The 7,500-nt window shown below is 45.4% G+C and overlaps 1 protein-coding gene across 22 annotated transcripts in view; it reads right to left on the bottom strand.

Annotated features, from left to right (window-relative positions):
• The window catches only part of LOC135113225 (probable serine/threonine-protein kinase PLK), a 148,849-nt gene that overhangs the window by 86,358 nt on the left and 54,991 nt on the right, over positions 1 to 7,500 (bottom strand). The window lies entirely within an intron of this gene.

Raw genomic sequence — 7,500 nt, 5'->3', positions numbered from 1 at the left:
TCCTCCTCACATCTCTGCTCTTCATCACTTCCTCCTCCTCCTCCTCCTCCTCCTCCGTTTAATAAACATTCCCACCTTCCAATTTCGCGTCCACACACACACTCTCTCTCTCTCTCTCTCTCTCTCTCTCTCTCTCTCTCTCTCTCTCTCTCTCTCTCTCTCTCTCTCTCTCTCTCTCTCTCTCTCTCTCTCATCAGTCATGTCTCATAAAGCCCGATTTTTAGGTCATGAGGAAAACGTGTTACCGCCAAGAGTGTAAAGCAGATAAACTTTTAAATGTTCCAGAGAGAGAGAGAGAGAAAAGGAAGGGAAAGAGAAGTCAGGAGAGAGGGAGAAACGAGAGAGGGACAGGGAAGGGTGAGAGAAGGGAGGTAAACATAAGAAAAGAGAATAGTGAGGAGTAAATGGTTTGGAAAAAAAAAAGGAAAGGGAAAGGGAAGTGGGAGGGAGAGAGAGAAGGGGGCGAATGAGAAGCAAGAGGAAGAGGGAGGAGTGAAAGGATGTAAACTTAAAGGGAAAAAGGAAATGCAGGGAGAGAGGGAGAGGGGATGTGTAAAATGCGAGGGAATAAAAAGGAGAGGAGGGATATGGGGAAAGTAGAAAAGAAAGGTTATGCAAGGTAGGGAGAAAGAAAAGGGAGGGAATGAGGAAAAGAGGAAAAAAAAGACTGCGAAAACGAAGGAAGGGAGAGAATAGCAGGATGGAAGAAAGAAAAAAAGGAAAAAAAGGAAGACAGAAAAGTTGGAAGCGTGAAAAAAAGAAAGAAAGAAGAAGAAAGGAAGTACGAAATACAGCAGAGAGATAAACAGAAAAAGGAGAGAGAGAGAGAGAGAGAGAGAGAGAGAGAGAGAGAGAGAGAGAGAGAGAGAGAGAGAGAGAGAGAGAGAGAGAGAGAGAGAGAGAGAGAGAGAAATATGAAATTTAGACCAACACGTAAAGCAGGAGAAGGAAGGTAGGAGAAAAGAAAGAATGATAGGAAGAAAGGGACGATAAAGGAAAGGAAGTGGAAGAGAAAGAAAAAAGGATATGGAATGGAGGGAAGGAAGGTAGGAGAAAGAAAGAAAAGTAAGGAGAGAGAGAAAAAGGTAAAGGAAGTGAGAAGGAAGGAAGGAAGGAAGGCGAAAAGGAAAAAAAGGACGCAAGCAAGCAAGCAGGAATATGAAGGATTGAAGAGTAGGAGGATGGAGGAAGCGAGGGAGGGAGAAAGCAAAGAAAGGGAAGAAGGGTAAGAGGAAGGGTAAGCGGAAGGAAGGGCTGGAATGGGCGGGGAGGGAAAGAGAGGGAGAGGGAAAAGACTTCTATCTCGATTGCAAATGAAGCCTTAGTTGCAATGTCTTCCTCTCTTCCTCTTCCTTTCCTCCTACATTCTGAGCTGCTGCCGTCTCCTCCTCCTCCTCCTCTTCGAACTCCCATTTTCCTTATTACACGTTCTAAATTCTTCTCCTCTCTTTCTTTCACACACACACACACACACACACACACACACACACACACACACACACACACACACACACACACACACACACACGCACACGCGCACATACACACACACACACACAGGCGGCCATGTATAGGTAAATTTATTCACCTTTAGATTACTTACATAAACGACTCTTTCCTTGATTACACGCACACGAATGCATTACTGTGTGTGTGTGTGTGTGTGTGTGTGTGTGTGTGTGTGTGTGTGTGTGTGTGTGTGTGTGTGTGTGTGTGTGTGTGTGTGTGTGTGTGTGTAAAGTGTGTGTGTGTGTGTGTAAACTTTCTGCTGTGTACGTCACGAACTATTTCCATGAACGTGTGTAAGTGTGTGCTTGTGTAAACTATTTCGGCCCGTGTGCGTTTACCAATTGCTGTACGTACCCGGCGAATCTCTCTCTCTCTCTCTCTCTCTCTCTCTCTCTCTCTCTCTCTCTCTCTCTCTCTCTCTCTCTCTCTCTCTCTCGTGGGAGGCTGCGTCTCTGCTATTGATCAACGCCCACAGTTCTTTCCCCCTACTACTCAGCCCCCAACCCTCCACCTCACCTCCCCACCCCATCCCCACCCTGGGCCATTCACGTATCCCCCCACCTCCCAAAAATCCACCTTACATTGCAACCCTTCCACTATTTCGTTCGTTTCTATTTCCTTCGTCCTGCTCCAGTATCTTTTCATATTTTCAATCTCTTCTTTTCCTTCTTGACTGTTTTTAATTTTTGTGTCGTATTTTAATTTTTTTACTTACTTATTATGTCCTCCTTTTCTTCCTTTATTCCTGTTTCATTTTATCTTTAATTATCCCTATTCTCCACATTTTCTTTTTCCTTTCTCCTCCATTTTACTTTTCTCCTTAATTCTCTCCTCTTTCTCCTCCTCCTTTGTCTCTATCCCTGGTCTAACTTTTTCCTCGCTCCATTCATTAATGTCACCACCTATTCTATCCCTATTCCAACTTTTCTCCACTTTCTTCTCTTATTCCATTCGTTTCTTCATCCTGTTTTACCTTTTTCCCTGCTTCCTTCCATCCACATACCCTCTTCCTATCACCATATTCACCCTCTTCTTTCCATCCATCCCCCTCTATCTCCACAATCATCACATCTACTCCAACTTGTTCCCTCTCCAACCCTTTGTCATCATGAGTAGCTACTGCATCAACACGGACATCAATAACCATTACTACACCCCTTCACGTTACAGCTTAACATTACCACTGCATACATCAACACCACCACTATCACCACTGCAGGACAAAGGTAGAGAGAGGTGGTTAAGTCATATATCACACCACGCTAGCTTAAGGTTGTCTTGACTATAAGCTGCCTGGTTACAAGACCGCAGCTCCTCGGCTTACGTCCAGTTATCTGATGTGGAGCGAAACGAGGGAAGCCCAAACCGTCACCGCCAGACGAGGGATACATCACCACCACTCGCACCCCCAAATTCAATGTAATTAATTTCCTTCCCTCAACATCACTCACACGACCGGCACTCCTGACTCTCCCATCACCGCCTGTCATCCCCACCAACACTGACTCTTAACCAGTCCCCGTTATCCCCAAGAACACTGACTCTCATCTTCCCCCGTAATCCCCACCAACAATGACCCCCATCACTTGCCTGTCATCCCCACCAACACCGACTCCCATCACTCCTCGTCATCCCCGCAACACTAACCTACACCTAACCACTCCCGCGTCATCACCACCAACATTGATTCTTTCATCATTCCCTGTCACAGCCACAACACTGACCTAACCTAACCTCATCTAACCTAACCTAACCACTCCCCACCGTCATCCCCATCAACACAGACTCCTAACCAGTGCCTGTCATCCACACCACCACCATTCCACCACAGCCCTCCCCTACGCGTCACCACATTAGCATAAGCCGCAAACGCCACCACTATCTTCCACTGCCAGTTTGCGTTTACACTCTTACCCTTTCTCCACCCAAAATCACAACGTCGCCATTATTGCTCGCCCCAACACAAGGGAATACAAAGAAGGAACGAAACAAAACCGTTAGGCATGATTAAGCTGTGTTGCCTGATTTTAAAGTGAGAGATTTATGGGATAGTAAAGGCGAAGGCTCCCCCTCATCCATCTTGGCTGGCAGAGAGGGAACAAAGACCATGCAGTGTAGAAAAGTTGCATGAATATTTTTGTAACCACTGTATATAGGACACCACCACCACCACCACCACCACCACCAATATATCACTCTACACCACTGGCGGTATTACTCCACCCTAAAATCCACATATGTTCTTTCTTCGGCACCCTACATTTGTTTTTCCTCCTCTCAATAAAAATCACACACTTTTACTATTTTTTTTTATTTCCTCCTCTATCTGCTAAAATATTCCCTCAGGTTAGGTTAGGTTAGGTCAGGTTAGGTTAGGTTATATCTTCAAATCTCTTCATCCACCTACTATCCCAAAATTTTCCTCTAGCTCCTTAAACGTCCTTCTCCACCTTCTGAAATCTCCTCCCTTTCAAAATAGCTCCTGTTCCTCCTCCACTTCCTGAAATCATCTCCTCCACCTCCCAAAATCTCCGGCTCTTCTTCCTAATACCTCTTCCACCTGTAATCTCCACCTCCATCTCCTAAAACGCTGCTCCTCCTCCTCCTCCTCCTCCTCCACTTCCTAAAATCTCCCGCTCCTCCTCCTCCTAATATTTCCTTCAAATCCAGAACCCACCCACCCATCCATCCTCCCCCTCCCCCTCCACTACCACTACCCCATCACCACCACTCACCGCAGTCCACATTACCACTCCCACACCACCACATCACTCTCACCACCACCACCGCCACCATCAGCGACAGACGAACAAAAGCTGGTGACAACAACACTGTAGTAGGAAAAAAAAATAGTGATATGGAAGAGGGAGGGTGGAGGGCACTGTGGGGGGAAGGGGGGCGGCGACGAAAAGCCGGTTGTATGCGTGGCAGTGGAAGCAACTGTGTGTGTGTGTGTGTGTGTGTGTGTGTGTGTGTGTGTGTGTGTGTGTGTGTGTGTGTGTGTGTGTGTGTGTGTGTTGTAAGCGCACACGCACACTATCAGCTGCGTGCGTGAGTGTATGCAGTGTATATACGCACTCACGCACATAAGGTGTAGGTTTACGTGTATGTACTCGTATGTGTATGTATGCACGCGTACTCACTTTGGGGGCCTGATGGATACCTGATACAGGATATTGGGAAGAACGGAGGAGGAGGAGGAGGAGGAGGAGGAGGAGGAGGAGGAGGAGGAGGAGGAGGAGGAGGAGGAAGAGGAGGAGGAGGAGGAGGAGGAAGATAGAGGGAGAACGTTACAAGAGGAGGAGGAGGAGGAGGAGGAGGAGGAGGAGGAGGAGGAGGAGGAGGAGGAGGAGGAGGAGGAGAAAGAATAGAGGAATGGGGGAGAAACAATGGAGGAGAAAAACAACGTGCAGGAGGAGGAGGAGTCAAGGAAACAAGGGGTGATGAGAGAGAGAGAGAGAGAGAGAGAGAGAGAGAGAGAGAGAGAGAGAGAGAGAGAGAGAGAGAGAGAGAGAGAGAGAGAGAGAGAGAGAGAGAGAGAGAGAGAGAGAGAGAGAGAGAGAGAGAGAGAGAGAGAGAGAGAGAGAGAGAGGAAACAAGACGAACTCTTAATCAACACTTGAAGGTCTTGAGGGGGATGTGTAACACCAGAGGGAGAGAGAGGAAGAGTGGAGGGAGAGTGAAAGGATGAGGGAAGAGGGAGGGAAATAAAGAAGAGAGGTAGAGAAGGGGTGTGGTAACAGTGATGGTATAATGGGAATGCTGCATAAGTAGTAGTAGTAGTAGTAGTAGTAGTAGTAGTAGTAGTAGTAGTAGTAGTAGTAGTAGTAAAAATAAACATACTATCTCCCTTACAATTTCTCTCCTTTCTTCTCTCCTCCCCTCTTCTTCATACTAACTCCCCCCAACCGCCTCTTCCTTCCCCTTTCCTCTCAACCTCCCTCCTCATTTCCTTTCCTCCTTCCCTTCCTTTCCATTTCTATCCCTCCGTCTTCCTGCTTCCCCTAGTCCTCCACTTCCTCCTCCCTTCTCCCTTTTTCTCCTCGCCTGCTCTTCCCATCTCACCTTTCCCCTCCCTCCTCCTCCTCCTCCACTATGCGCCAGGGAACAGCTGATCGTGAGGCTCCGCGCTAGCCGTGGATAAACACACACACACACACACACACACACACACACACACACACACACACACATGTAAAGCAGCCAAGCCGACGCAAGTGTGTGTGTGTGTGTGTGTGTGTGTGTGTGTGTGTGTGTGTGTGTGTGTGTGTGTGTGTGTGTGTGTGTGTGTGTGTGTGTGTGTGTGTGTGTGTGTGTGTGTGTACTGAATTTATTACGAATACCCTTAACCCTGTAATTAATACGACCATAACGATGACGGGGGAGGAGGAGGAGGAGGAGGAGGAGGAGGAGGAGGAGGAGGAGGAGGAGGAGGAGGAGGAGGAGGAGCATTATGGTAACACTTCCAACTCACGTATCTCTTCACGATAACTGCTCAGAAGAGAGAGAGAGAGAGAGAGAGAGAGAGAGAGAGAGAGAGAGAGAGAGAGAGAGAGAGAGAGAGAGAGAGAGAGAGAGAGAGAGAGATTGTTCTGGAGGGTTGGGATTAAGCCACGTCAGGATTTTCATAAATTCTCTCTCTCTCTCTCTCTCTCTCTCTCTCTCTCTCTCTCTCTCTCTCTCTCTCTCTCTCTCTCTCTCTCTCTCTCTCTCTCTCATCCCCTTATCGCAAACAATCTCTCCTCACACTTCGTATATCTCTTACCATTCCAATCTGGTTCATTTTCCATTTCATTCCTGTTTCTTATCTCATAACAATTTAAGATCATTAACTTTCTGCTTTCCTTCGTTTTTTTTTTCCCTCTTCCTTCCATCTCGTACTGCTATTCCCATTTTCCTTCTTTTCTTTCTCTGGTAATTCCATTTTTTTCTATCCTTCGTCTAAAATTCTTCTGCATTTCTTTATTTTTTTTTCTGTGTATATTTTTTTTGTTCGTTTTTTTCTTTTTTTCGTAATTTCTTTCGCTTATTTTGGAATCAGATGTTTATAGCAGGCGTTTCATCGTAGCAGGCGTTTCATCGTACCTTACTTACAAGAGTATTTAACTTTAATATTTTACTTCCCACTGTACAATTTCCTACAGCATTATTTAATTAACTTCTATTTTGCTTCCATCGTCCACTATTTTTCATATTACGTATTTCACTTTCGAGCTTATTTTTTTATCTCCCGCAATTCAATATTATTTAAATCTGCAAACATGTTTTTTTTTCATCTATTTTTTGTTTTTGTTTTATGTTTTTATTTATGTTTTCCCTTTATTTTTACCGTACCGCTGTCAAGGTGGAATTTGTATAAAGTATGAGAGAGAGAGAGAGAGAGAGAGAGAGAGAGAGAGAGAGAGAGAGAGAGAGAGAGAGAGAGAGAGAGAGAGAGAGAGAGAGAACCTTCGTGAACAAGAAAGGTTAGGTCGACTTACTTACGTAGCAACTCTATATGACGAATCGTGTGTGTGTGTGTGTGTGTGTGTGTGTGTGTGTGTGTGTGTGTGTGTGTGTGTGTGTGTGTGTGTGTGTGTGTGTGTGTGTGTTTTGCTCTTCACTACAGCAGCCATTCCTAACCTACTTTCTCCTAATCTAACCTAAGTTATCAAACAGCCTCGTCAGAGCCAACAAGTTTGCTGCTGTTGTTCCTCTTTTGTATTCCTTTGTGTACCTTTCCTGTTACAATGCCATTCCTGTAGACTGTGAATATAAGCCCATATTAGTTGAGCCAGTATTGCTTCAAGCCGCCTTAAGCCTATAGGAAGACAGAGAAGGTCAGTGCAATTCTATGTTGTAAAGGCTTAAAGTTATGAATGACAATGTTTACATGTATACTGTATGTGTACTAGTATTGTTGTTTGTTGTTACGTTTACTGCAATGTACTATTATTCTTTGCTTCTATTGTTGTTGTTATTGTTTTTAGCGTGTGTGTATATATATAAAGT

The sequence above is a fragment of the Scylla paramamosain genome, chromosome 2, assembly GCF_035594125.1.
Source record: "Scylla paramamosain isolate STU-SP2022 chromosome 2, ASM3559412v1, whole genome shotgun sequence".
NCBI lineage: Eukaryota > Metazoa > Arthropoda > Malacostraca > Decapoda > Portunidae > Scylla > Scylla paramamosain.
This window is presented reverse-complemented; position numbering and strand designations above follow the sequence as displayed.